This window comes from Rhinolophus sinicus, chromosome 2, assembly GCF_057876585.1.
Source record: "Rhinolophus sinicus isolate RSI-liver-muscle chromosome 2, RSI-T2T, whole genome shotgun sequence".
NCBI lineage: Eukaryota > Metazoa > Chordata > Mammalia > Chiroptera > Rhinolophidae > Rhinolophus > Rhinolophus sinicus.
In genome coordinates this window covers 129,064,786-129,079,483 of record NC_142502.1, presented here as the reverse complement: position 1 = coordinate 129,079,483, position 14,698 = coordinate 129,064,786, and the positions used below count along the sequence as shown (strand labels likewise).

At 38.4% G+C, this 14,698-nt stretch overlaps 1 protein-coding gene across 1 annotated transcript in view; it reads left to right on the top strand.

Annotated features, from left to right (window-relative positions):
- Nucleotides 1-14,698, top strand: part of DNAH6 (dynein axonemal heavy chain 6) — a 248,121-nt gene that overhangs the window by 12,436 nt on the left and 220,987 nt on the right. The window lies entirely within an intron of this gene.

Below are 14,698 nucleotides of genomic sequence, written 5' to 3'. Positions count from 1 at the left end.
GGTCAGGATGGGCCTCATTGAGAAGCTGGCGCTTGAACAAGGACTTGAAGAAGAAGGAGTGAATTATGTGGTGGGGGGGTACAGTGAATAAGAGCATTCCAGACAGCAGGAAAGTGACTACAAATATCCCAAGGCGAGAGCATTCCTGGCATGTGCAGGACGTGAAGAGGAGGCTAATGTGACTACAATAGAGTGAATGAGAGCAAGATAACAGATCAGGAAGGGCCTTGCCGACCATTAGCTTTTACTCTGAGAACCATGGAAAGATTTCAAGCAGAGAAGGGTGACGATCTGAATTACATTTGGAAAGGACCATTCTGGCTGCTGTATAGAGAATAGACTTTGGGGGAGCAAGAGTTGAAGCAGGAAGACCAATTAGAAGCGCTGTAATTGCTCAGATGAGAGATGGACAGGTGGTAGTGGTGAGAAGTGAGTCAAATTGTGGAAATAATTTGAAGGTCAAGCCAACAGGATGTTTGTGTGGACTGTGTGCAAGGCTGACAACCAGACAGAGTCCAGGATGATTTTAATGATCCATTTACCTGAGCAAGAGGAAGGGTAGAGTTGCTATTAACTGAGATACAAAAAATTGGATGAAAGATTCCTCAGGGAAAGAATAGGAGTTTGGGTTTAGATGTATTCATTTTGGAATGCCAAAGATATAAAAGAAATTGGGTGATAAATGAAAATTGGGGTCAGAATGAGTTTTGGATTTTGTGTGTGTGTGTTGTTTTTTTAAGATGAGAGAAATTGCTTTTTTTTTTTAAGATGGGAAAATTAACATATAATGGAATTTAAAGCCCTTCGATGTAAAAAAAAACAAAACCCTTTAATAATATTATCATTCCACCGATATCTTACTACATCTTTTTCTAGTTATTCGTAAGTTTTTGGAGAGGAGGTTATAGAACTTAAATGGGAACTATTGGAAAAATTGTTTATTTTATGACTTTTTAAAACATACTTCTTGATTAATATGTGAAGTGTCTTCATAGCTTTCTTTTTTAAAAAAAAAAAATCATCCAATAACCCAGATATTAAGGAATGCCATTCGATATTCATTCCCCATTACAAGAATAGTCAAATTTTGCAAAATATAAAATTGATTTTCATCTATTTACCAGCACAAGATGAAGTACAGAGATACCTCGTTTTACTGTGCTCCACTTTATTGCACTTCACAGATATTTCATTTTTTACAAACTTAAGATAAGACCTCCACTCCATCAGCATAACGATTATGACTTGCTAAAGGTTCTGATGATGATTAGCATTTTCTAACAATAAAGTATTTTTTAATGAAGGTACATACATTGTTTTTTAGACATAATGCTGTTATGACACTTAATAAACCACAATATAACTTTTCTATACACTGGGAAACCAAATAATCTGTGTGACTCCCTTTATTGGAATAGTTGTTTTATTGTGCTGGTCTGGAACTAGACTCACAGTATATCTGAGGTATGTCTGTATTGAAGATGAGACTGGAAAATGTACTTTTGCACAATTAGGGAAATTATTGTATTTCTAGACTACTGAGCACTTCTATTAGGGGAACTGAGTAGATGTTTTATGTTTGGACTGATAGTAATGATGCTTGGTAGTAATATGCCAGGTCCCATTTAAGAGGATAGTGTTGGAATCACAGTTTGGTATCATGTTTTAGGGTTGATGCTAAATTACCTCTCTAGCCTGAACTCCAATTATTATAAACCTTGTGAGTAAATACAATGATTTGGATGCTACATAACTGGAAGCAGCTAAATTAGAAGTTAAAAGTAGTAAATATTGGTTCAACGAGATGAGGACATGTTATACAAAACTACTTTTAAAAGTAATGTGATTAAATATAATATCTTCACATACTTTTCAAGTGTAGTAAAATACATTAAATGTGCAGTTCCATAATATTTATATCTACTACAGTGCCTCTAAGAGAGAAGATAGTTCCATTTATCAAGTTTATTCTGAAGAATTAATGTAAGTGTATGTGTTAGACATAACAATTTTGTCAAGAATAAGCTTCAAGGAGATATCTAATATGATGGAATATCAACCTGGTAAATACAAAACTATATGCTGAAGATTATTTTGCCCAGCAAGGCAACATAATGGTGACTCTGTTCAGGTCTGGGGCAAATGAGGAGAAACTAGGCAAAGCGTCAGGAACTAGGGAAATCACAAACAGCAGAAGAACAGAGAATAAGACTGGTCAAGACAAAATCATTCTATTTTTTTAGGACCCAGACCTTGAAGAAGAGTGATTGTAACTGAGGGGCAGCTATACGGTACAAGGGAGGGCTGTTGGCTAGACAGTTGGGTTATATACCCACTCGGTGAGAAGATTCCGAAGCGAATCATCACATTTTTATGTCATAAAAGATGAGGACTTATTGGTGTTTACTGCATTCTACGCAAAGTATTTATATATAGTAAATCATTTAATCCTCACAATAATACTATAAGAGAGATACAATTATTATCTCTATTTTACAGATGAGGCACACATTTGGTAAGTAATTTGCCTGACATTGTACAATAAGTATGTGCAATGAGTACAATAAGTAAGTGACAGTCTGCATCTGAAGCGTTGCTCTTAATGTCTGTGCTCCACTGCCTGTCAAGAGGAACTTGGTGATGTTCATGAGACCCGCACGAGACTGAGAGTTTGCTATCGAAGAATGTTTTCACCCCCCACCAAACGTGGGGGATCCAATGGAAACATTTTCCGTAATTTCCATACCTAGCACAATAACCTGTCTTTCTGATTAAGAAAAAATAAAGTAAAACAAAGATATGTCATACTATTACTGAGTCACCTATGGGAAGATATGCTCAGAGAGAAAATAGAAATAGGGTATAAGATAAACACAGTGGTAAAAGAAAAGATTGGAAATGAGGCAATATAATTAAAATTATCTCAAATTGGGATTTGTGAACCACAGTAATATTCTTGTCCTTTCGCCTAAATATCTCATTTTGTATGAAATGTTATCAAATGAATCAGTAGTGCCAAGCAAGCTATATCAGCACCTTATCAAACCATACCCAGAAAAGGGTTTGACTTTTTTTTCCCCCTTCTTCTGTCTCCCCCCACCCACTCCGGTTCAAGCCGTTGTTTCTCAGTCAAGTTGTGTAGGGACACAGCTCCCAGCCCATGCTGGTATTAGGAGCCTTGCGCTCCCCGGGGCTGAGGCAGTTGGACTCCAGTCATGGTCGGCTGCTCACAGCAGCCCATAGCAGCTCACACCAACCTCTGGCTGCTCAGGGCAGCCCAGCTCCAGGGAGAGCCATTGTTCACAATCTTAGCTATAGAGGGCACAGCTCACTGGCCCATGTGGGAACCCAACCTGCGACCTCGGCATTAGGAGCATGGCGCTCCAACCACCTGAGCCTGTGGGCCGGCCTGGGTTTGAACTTTTTAAGGCATGTGCAAGAACAAAACATGAAACCAAATTCTCTTTTTAGATTATTATCTAATCAAGAAGCTCAAGAAGCTTAGAGTACAAGAACACACAATTAATATCTAATGTCAGAATGACTTACTATGACAGAATTGCAATTTTGTCAGCCTATTTAGAAATTGTATTATTCTGTTTGGAACCAGAAAATCAAAGGAAAACAATCAATAATACGACTAGACCAGTATATCAGATGACAAAGATAACCATAACCTAGAACATTCTTAAAGTCTTATTGAAAAAAAAAGTTTTATTGAATATTGATGAATCTATAGACGTTAATATCTACTAGATAACAGCACTGTTTAGAATCCCTGAAGTGAAATCTTTGGAAGAATTTCGTTCTGAGGAGGAAAATAAAAAGGCTGCTGGGGATGAAATATTCAAAGCAAATGAGGTATTATGGAAATACTTCTGAAAAATGTATATTCCATCTACAGTTTATTCTGATAATCCTGAGGTTCAAATAATACATAATATATTCACAAAAGGACTCCAATACATAAATGTTTCTCTGTAGTTATAAATTTCTAAATAAACAATATTATCAACATTGACTCTAATAAAATCCAAGCAACCACATAAACTTCAGTTTTAGCTTTCTACAAAGAAATGCAAGCAGAACACCAATTTTTGTTGTTCCCTGCTTAAGTGCATTAGTGATCCAAAGAAGAATTTTGTCAAGAATTGAAAAACATTTTGCAAATGATATGAGTTTTCAGATTCAATGAAGGATAGTTCTTGGTTTCACTATGGAGCTACTTAATGACATTTGAGCACCTCAATGAACTTAATTAAAAAATTACAAGAGCTACCTGAAAATATACTCAAACATATTAACAAAGATTAAGAATTCAAAGCACGATTTCAACTTTGGAAAAGTGATATTTAAAATGGTTCTCTAGTGATTTGCAGTCATTGTTATAGATTTAAACTTAAAGAAAAATTATTAGGTCAAATGGTAACATCCGACTGTGTTTGACAAAGCTTCCCCATTGTTTCTGAAATACTTGATATGGAAACGTTTCATTGGATTTTAAATCAATTTGCATTATCACAAGAAATTTCAACACTGTATTTATCAAAAGAAGAAAAGACAAAGCTGTTAGAATTAAAGAATGGTGGTATTGTGGGTGCATAATTTCAAGAGAACAAGTTATTTAAATTTTGATTAATGGAAAAGGAAGTTTTCATCCATGAGAAACAAAAGCAGTAAACCATTTTCTACTCTTTGCTATCTCTTACTTCTATAAACAAAGTTTCTCAGCAGTGGTGACTATCAAGAATTTGAACAAACCATTCCGTTCAAATTATTGCTACTTCAAAAAAGTTACGGTTATAGCTGTGGTTGCTTATGAGCTAGTCTTTATTTGGAAGTTTTATCCCAAATTCAATATTGAATATTTCCCTGAGTACCTTGTGTTTTATTTTTCTTATAATATAAAGAAATTGTAATTAATGTCTTTACCAGTGTGCCTTATAAAATGTTATCATTGTATGCATGTGTTAGAAAATGCAAATTTACTCATTGCTCTACGGGATTAATGGAACAATTTTCTCTGTGTGAGAATCTGAACTTTGGTTAACTCTGAAGCTCTGTTTCCCTGGCAACCTAATAAGAATAGAATGTCAATGTTGTTTCTAGGCAACATTGCTTATGATAAAAATGCCCCCTAATTGGTAAATTATATTTGCATTGTTAAAAATTAAAAACGAATTATAAATTCCTTGATGGGGAGCCATAGCTTTGGACTTCCCATAGTGCAGCAAGTATTTTTCTGGGCATGTCTCTTGCCCAGAAAACACTCAAATCTATGCTTATAGAGTTATTGTAAGAGATACTGTGGGTAATATGGCTTTTAAGCCTGTGGGTAATATGGCTTTTAAGCCAGGGTGGTTTCCACAGCCACCCGATGTGGGTCTCATCTCCTTGCATCTGAGATGTCACGTAGAAAGAGGCTAGCTCTTCCGTGGTTATTAGATTACTGCAAGGAGTCCCGCAGAAAAGGAAAGTGTGATGCTGCCCTAATGGTGAGAAGTAGTTCCTATACCATGGCCTTCTAAGTAGAGGCATGCCATATATCATCTATGAAAGTCTTACGAGTTCGAACATTTAGCTCAGACTGAGAAGACCCCTCATAGGGCAATATTTAAGTATTTCTTTCTCACGCTCCTGTGAAAGGAGCTGCTGCTGGTGGCTGACAGTTCCCGCCCTAAGAGACAGGGGACTTTTTTCCATTTCTATGGAAACTCTCATCTCACTATTATTTTCATTATATATGTCCATATTTTGCTATTTTTCCGTTTTGGTCATTGAACTATAAACTTGCTCACATTGGTAAAGAACTGTGGGTGCTTCCGTAAGGCTATAGTGGGGGATCAAGTCTTGGTAATAGGTGAGAACGGCAACATGATAATACAAACACCAACTCCCGTTATATTCCAAACATTGTTCCCAATTCTCTTTATATATTAACTCACTTGATCCTCAAAGGAACTTTATAAGCTATTTACGTATCCATTTTACAAACGATGAAACTGAGACAGAATTAAGTAACTTGACCAAGTTCATATAACTAGCAAATTGTGGGGCTGGGATTCAAACCCAGGTAGTTAGACTTTTTAGAACCCAAGCTCTCAGGCACTGTGCCTAGTGTACACATCCTCATAATGACAACTACTCCTGCCATTTGTGTCACACACTCTGCTAATGTTTGTGCTGAATGTTATCTGTACATTGATGTATTTCATCCTCCAAAGAGCCCCATTAGAAAGGCGTTCTTGGATGTCAGCAGCATGGTGGCGTTGGAAGACCTCCAGGCCTCTCCCCTTGTAGTTACAACAAGTTGGACACCTATAATTCAATAAAGGATTCCCTGCTCAACACAAAATACGTCTAAGACATCGCACATTGAGACATCTGAAGGTGGGCATAGCTGAGCGAACAGTGAAGATGAGATGGGGAGTGATAAGGACAGAGACAGAAGCCATGCACAGTCCTATGCTTGCAGCAGCCCCAGTGGAAGTGATGGCAGTGAAGGGTCTGGGTGTGACCCCCACTGGGCAAACCGATAAGCAGAGATTTCTAGTTGGCCCAGATGGCTGGCACACATGGAGGCTGGGCCCACGGTCAGGGGCAGAGTAGCAGTGCAAAAAGTCGCAGCGTACTACAGCCCACCAGCACTGGAAAAAGAATTCTGCAAATGTGGGCACGCACCCACCCCATTCCTTATGGCCTGCAGAGCAGTAAAATCCTCACTCAGCAGATTGCAAAAGGGCTGAAAAGAAAACTTTCCAGGCTAAGTGGTCTGTGTGCATTGCATCTAAACCCACTAGGACAAGCAGAACCACAGACACAGGAACCTACCCACCCTCACCCATCCCTTACCTATGGGCAGCAGCCTGGTAGAGGCAACTGGGTCAACTCAGAGCAGTAGTGCCAGTGGCTTCTGGCTACAGAAAGGTGGCACAGGGAATATACAGACCAGGAGACTCATAGCTTGCCACTTCCAATCCACTGGAGTGGCACCCTGAGACCAAGGTGACCCCATCATAAAGGGGTCGCCCACCTCCTCAGGGAATACAGTGACACCACTCCACAGAAATCCCAGAAGACCCAAAAGTGCAGTTAAAATAAAACTTGTGCTTCAGCGACACCTACTGGAAAACGAAAGAAAGACCTCTACTTATCAACTTGAGAAACAATGAAGTACTGAATACTTTTTAAGAAGTAAATTTTATTCCCACAAATTCGCAAGTGAGAAATAATCCATAAAGCACAATGAATAACCAACGTAACAAGGGAATTCAGAACGAAAATGAAAATCTCCAGAATATAAATTCAAAGACATGGAAGAATGTTATCTAAATGACAAGATTGCAGTTCTGAAAAAAATAAATGAGATAGGAGAAAACTCAGAAAAACAATTCAATGAACTCAAAAACAAAATCAACAAACAAAAGAAGTACTTCACCAAAGAGATTGAAAAGATATAAAAAAGAACCAAGCAGAAATTCTGGAGCTGAAGAACTCAATTAACGAGATGAATGAGCAAGCTTAGGAAAGAGAACAGGCCATATGGAGGAAAGAATTAGTGACATAGAAAATAGAAATCTAGGAATGATTCAGGTGGAAGAAGAGAGAGAATTGAGAGTAAAAAAATAAATGAGAGAACTGTATGAAAACTATCTGACTCCATTAGAAAGAACAATATAAGAATAATGGGTATACCAGAAGAAGAGAGGGAGAAGGGAACAGCAAACCTAGTCAAACAAATAATCAATGAGATTTCCCAAACTTATGAAAAGAACTGGATCTTTGAATCCAAGAAACTAATAGAACACCTAATTATATTAATCCAAAAAGCCCTTCTCCAAGGCACATTGTATTAAAACTGTCAAAATTTAACAACCAAGCTAGAACTCTCAAGGCAGCCAGGGAAAAGAAGACGTTAACTTATAAAGAAAAGCTCATTATGTAATCATTGGATTTTTCAGTAGAAATCCTACAAGCCGGGAGAGGGTGGACTCAAATATTAAAATAATTGAAAGAGAGAAATCACCAGCCAAGAAGAATGGATCCAGCAAGTTATCCTTTAGATATGAAGGAGAAATAAAGGCTTTTCCAGACATACAGAAGCTGAGGGAATTTACCACCCCAAGACTTACATTAGGAGAAATACTGAAAGGTCTCTTTTACCTGAAATTAAAAGGCAAAAGGATGCAAAACTATGAGTAAGATGACCAACAGGCAGACAGAAGCAGGAAGTTGCAACCCTTGTTCAAAATAGACCATTAAACACTTAAATATAATGTAAAGATTAATAGAGGTTAAAAACATTTTCAGAAAGAAGATAATAGCTACTACAACTTGATGATGAACTCACAGCACAAAAAGGGACAATTTGTGACAACAGAAACAAAAAGGGAGTAGAGGAAAGAACTGAACTTGCACAGATGAATGGAGATAAGATGCAATCAGTTAAAAAAAAGGACTGCTGTATAGATGAAACTTTCTTTTACATAAACCTAATATACACCAAAAAAATCTGGAAATGAAACACATAACATAAAAAAAGAGGAAACACACAAAAAAACATAGAATACCACTGAACTAAAATACCAGATAGAAACACAAAGAAAAAGAAACAATGGAGACACAGAACTACCAGAAAACAAAACATAAAATGGCTATAGGAAATCCTCATGTATCAATAATCACACTAAATGTAGGTGGACTGAACTCATCAATTAAAAGGCAAAGAGTATCAGAACGGATCGAAAAACAATACTCAAAACATATGCTGCCTTCAGGAGATACATCTCAGATGCAAGAACAAACATAGTCTTTAAGTGAAGGATTGGAAAATGATACTCCCAGCAAATGGCATCCAGAGAAAAGTGTGTGTGTTCATACTTATATCTGACAATATAGATTTCAAGATAACAAGGTAACAAGAGACAAAGATGGTCATTTTATAATGATAAAGGAGGCAATACATCAAGAAGACATAACACTTATTAATGTATGTGCACTCAACATGGGATGACCAAAATATATAAAGCAACTACTAACAGAACTAAAGGAAGAAACTGACATAAACACAGTTATAGTAGAGGACCTAAATACCTAGTTAAGAGCAATGGATAGATCATCCAAATAGAAAATCAATAAGGAAATATCAGATTTAGATGACACATTAGACCAAATGGACATAATTGACATTTACAGAGCTTTACTTCCCAGAACTTCTCTAGTGCACATGTAACTTTCTCAAGGATAGACCATATGTTGGGACACAAAACTAGCCTCTACAAATTTAAGAAGACTGAAATCATACCAAGCATATTCACTGACTACAATGCTTAGAAATTGGAAATCAACTGCAAAAAAATGGGAAAAACCACAAATATGTGGAGATTAAACAACATGCTACTAAACAACTGGTCAAAGAAGAAATAAAAGAAGAGATCAAAAGATACAGAGAGACAAATGAGAATGACAATACCACATACCAAAATTTGGGGGATACAGCAAAAGTGGTAATACGAGGGAAGTTTATATCATTACAGGAAATCTCTATCAAGAAACAAGAAAAATCTGACTGTATCAATTACAACCAAACCACAGAACAACCATCACTGAGAATCACCTGAAGTCTAGTGAACCAAAACCTCACAACTAAGGACATATAGAAAAAAACACCACCTCGAGACTGATAGGAGGGGCAGAGATGTGGAATGGGCTGGTCCCACACCCAAGTGTGACCATTAAAATCAGGAGGGCTATCTCAACTGCAGAGGTCCCCCCTGAGGAGCAAGGGGTCCTAGCCCCTCCTCAGCCCAGGGTTTCAGTGCCACAGAGAAAAGCCCCCATAACTTCTTGCTGTGAAAATCAGCAGAGATTGTGGCTGAGTGATCTGGAGAGCAGCTGAAGTCGCAGGTGCTCCTCTTAAAGAGCCTATGCACAGACTTACCTGCTGATGGACTCACTTGCTCTGAGCTCCAGTGCTGGGACAGCAGTTCAAAAGGCAAAAGGCACCACAGACATAATGGGGAGGAACTGAATTGTCCGGCTTCAGGTAAGGACTAGAGGGGCAGCTTTCTCCCAGAAGGAGGAGCTGGCAGAAGCCTTTGTTTCTTTGTTGAGCCCTCCCCCCTTCCTGTGTGCAGATGAATGCAGACTCAGGCACGTGCCATATCCAAGTCTCCATAACACTGGCTATCATGTTTCATCTGCCCCACCCTAGTGATCCCCTAAAACCACACTTCACCCAATTTTCAGGCACACCATAGCCACTTCCAGTGGTTTTTCCGTATGAACAGCCTTCCTTGGCTCATGCTGTGAACTTTCCTAAAATCTCTCAAAGATTTACAAAACCCAAACAAGCAGCATTTAGCTTCGGCTTATCCGGTACCTCTGGCTGAGCAGCCCTGAGCCTGGCACTGGCAACAGCCAGTCTCAGTTCATGGCTTGGCCTCTTGAGGCACCTCCAAGCACAGTTTGGGTGGTGGCCATAGGTAGATTACTTTGTGGCTCATGTCAGATGGCCCAGGGCAGGGCACAGCCTGAGGCCAAACTTGGCCTGTGGTGGGGCTGCCCCAGAGCTGCCACACCTGGTGGCCAGCTTTAGACCCAGCTGGAGCATCACCCAGCCACCTACAACTATGACACACCCAAAGGACACATTGGGCAGGCACCAGAGCCCTGCTAAAGTGAACCTGCTCTGTAGGGTCAGCCCCTGCACAACAGCTCCTCCACTGTATTCACAGCCAGTCCTAACAACCAATTAGCCTGTGGGTCATTCCCTACCATTGATGTGCAAACAGCAATCAGGTCTCAACTACAACAGGAGTGCACACACAACACACACAAGGGACACACATGGAGCACCCAACTCTCATGACCAGGGAGACTACACCACTGGGTCCCATTGGACACCTACTATATATCGCCACTCTACTAAGACTGGAGGGCATAGCAACCTTATATAGAAACAAATACAGGGAGGTAGCCAAAATGAGGAGACAAAGAAACACTTCCCAAATAAAAGAACAGAACGAAGCTCCAGAAAAATAACTAAACAAAATGGAAACAAGCAAACTACCAGACGCAGAGTTCAAAACATAAAAATGGAGACAGGAAACATAAAAATGGAGATAAAATAACATAAAAAAGAACCAATCAGAAATAAAGACTATAAGAACTGAAATGAAGAATATGAGTACATTAGAGGGAATCAACAGTAGATTAAATGAAGCAGAGGATCGAATCAGCGATTTAGAGGGTAAGGTAGCAAAAAACACCCAATCAGAACTGCAAAAAGAACATCAAATCCAAAAAAATGAGGAGGCTTTAAGGGGCCTCTGGGACAACATCAAGTGTACCAAGATTTGCATCATAGGGGTACCAGAAAGAGGAGAGAGAGAGAGAGCGCAAGGTATTGAAAACCTATTTGAAGAAATAATGACTGAAAACTTCCCTAACATGAAGAAAGAAATAGATATACAAGCCCAGGAAGCATAAGAGCGTCCCAAACAAGATGAACACAAAAAGGCCCACACCAAGACACATAATTAAAATGCCAAAGGTTAAAGACAAAGAGAATCTTAGAAGAAAAAGATATTTCATGAAAATGGAAACAAAGAAACCAAAAGCTGGGGAAGCAATAGTTATACCAGACAAAATAGACTTTAAAACAAAGTGACAAAGAAGGACACAGTAATCCCACTTCTGGGTAATTATCCAAAGACACCCAAAACGCTACTTCAATGGGATGTGTGCATCCATATGTTAATTGCAGCATTGTTTACAATGGCCAAGATGTGGAGGCTGCCTGGTTGTCTGTCGAAGGATGAATGGATAAAGAGGAAGTGGTACGTATATACAATGGAATATTGGCCAGGGAAGGAAATGGGTTCCCGCCACCTGCAGTGGCATGGATGGACCTGAAGGGTATTGTGCTGAGTGAAGTATGCCAGACAGTGAAAGACGGATGCAATCTGATTTCGCTTATATGTGGAATCTAAAGAAGAAAATAAACAAACAAACAAAACAGAAACAAACTCATAGATACAGAGAACATTTCGTTGATTGCCATATGGGAAGGGGTTGAGAATGGGTGAAAAGGGGGACAGGATTGTACAAATTGGTTGTTACAAAGTAGTCATGGAGATGTAGGGTATAGCATAAGGAATATAGTTAATAATATTGTAATAACTATATATGATGTCAGATGGGTACTAGATTTATAGGTGATAGATGAGAGGGGGTTTGCGGACAGGGTGAGAAAGGTGAAGGCATTAAGAAGTGCAAATTGGTAGTTACAAAATAGTCATGGGGATGTAGAGTAAAGCATAGGGAATATAGTCAATAACATGGTAATAATTATGTATAGTCAGGAGGATCATTGCTTAAATTATATAAATGTCTAACCACTATGATGTACACCTGAAATTAATATAAAATAATATTGAATGTCAACTGTAATTGAAAAATTAAACTGAATGGGAGAAGATATTTGCAAACGCCTTTGATAGGGTACTAATATAAAATGTATAAAGAACTCATACAACTCAACAACAAAAAAACAAACAATCTAATTAAAAAATGGGCAAAGAACCAGAACAGACACTTCTCCCAAGAAGACATAAACGTGGCCATTAGATATAAGAAAAAAATGCTCAACTTCACTGGCTATTTGGGAAATGCAAATCAAAACCACAATGCACGACCACCTCACACCTGTTAGAATGGCTATCATCGAGACAAATAATAAGTGTTGGAGAGGCTGTGAAGAAAAAGGAACCCTCATACACTGCTGGTGGTAATGTAAATTGGTGCAGCCACTATGGAAAACAGTATGGAGGCTTCCTTAAAAAATTAAGACTAGAGCTACTCATATGACCCAGAAATCCCTTTTCTGGGTATCTACCCCCAAAATTTGAAAACATTTATGCATCAAGATATCTGTACCCCTATGTTCACTGCAGCATTATTCATGCTAGCCAAGTCATGGAAACAACCTAAGTGTTCTTTGATGGATGATTGGATAAAGAAGATGTGGTACATATATACATACAATGGAATACTACTCAGCCATAAGAAAAGATGAAATACTGCCATTTGCAACAACATGGATGGATCTTGAGAGTATAATGTGAAGCGAAATAAGTCAGATGGAAAAGGACAAGAACCATATAATTTCACTCATATGTGAGATATAAAACAGAAAACAACAAATGAATAAACAAAACAAATTTCAAAAATTCATAGACACAGACAACAATATGGTAGTTACCAGAAGGGAAGATGGGTAGGGTCAAATATATGGTCACGGTAGGAGACTAGACTTTGGGGGATGAGCACACAATGCAATATACCGATGATGTATTATAGACTCGTACACTTGAAACTTTTATAAGCTTATTAACCAATGTCATCCCATCAATTTAAAAATAAAGTCATTCTCTAGTTGAAAGATGAGAAAAGTGACGCACAGATACATGAAGGACTTTGCTATGTGATATTGTTTTGTGATTTACAGATAGGAAATTCAGAACAAAGTCCAATACTCCCAGATTTCAATTCTGTGATTTAATGAATTCTGTGCAATGTCAATTTTTTTTAATTTTATTAGTTTCAGGTGCGCAAAACTTAGACGTTTATCATTTATATCCTTCACTGCAATGTCAATTTTAAAGATATTAGAATTTAATGGGTGTCAGAATGTATGGCAGAGCCCTCCCCAAATCCTAAACATCATTAGAGTCCATAGAAAGCCAAGAAAGAGGACACAGGGTCTCCTCTACTTCAGTGTTTCTCAATGTGTGTGTTGAGGAATATTAGATCTAAGTGATATTAATAGGTAGATGGTAAAAAAAAAATTGTTCTGTGTTCATGTAGATTTGAGAAACATTAAATTAAATTACTGGCTCTCAACCTGGGAGAGTTTTGTTCCCCAGGAGACATTTGGAGATGTCTGGAGAGATTTTGGTTATCATAACTGGAGAGGATGGTGCAGCTAAACTGCCAATAGTGCATGGGACAGCCCCATACAACAAAGAATTACCTGGCCCAAACTGTCAATAGTGCTGAGATTAAGAAACTGTGCATTAAATAATGTTAATTACACATTTCTGTCCTATATAACCAAGGAAACCTTTGTTGTGGGATATCTGCTATGATTAGGATTCTGTGAAAAATAATTATGTGTCTTGGATGGTAGGAAGGACTATATAAACATCTACACTAGGCTTGGATCAGATTACTTTCTAAATGATTAAGTTGGTTCCTAGGTCATTTCCAACCCTGTTATGTCTGGATATATGACAATTTAGTAGGTAATGATTTAATTTTGTTCAAAATCTTGTAGAACCTGGAGCAGTGGTTCTCAGCCTTGGCTGCTAATTAGAATCACCCAGGCCTTCTCCCAGAGATTTACTTAATTGGTTTCTGGTAGAGCCTGAGCTTTTTAGAGAAATACTTTAAAACGCACCAGATGATTCCAGTATTCAACCAGCTTTGCACGCCATGGACTTAGGGCAGCAGTTCTCCAGGAAGCCCTAAAGGACTTGTTACAACATAAGTTGTTAAACCTCCAGAGTTTCTGATTCGGTAGGTCTGGAGTACAGCCTAGGAGTTTGCAGTTCCTACGTGCTGCTGTTCCAAGGGCCATACGCTGAGAATCATTGGCCCTAGACCTTCTCTTATTGAAAAAACTTGGAGGTTTCTT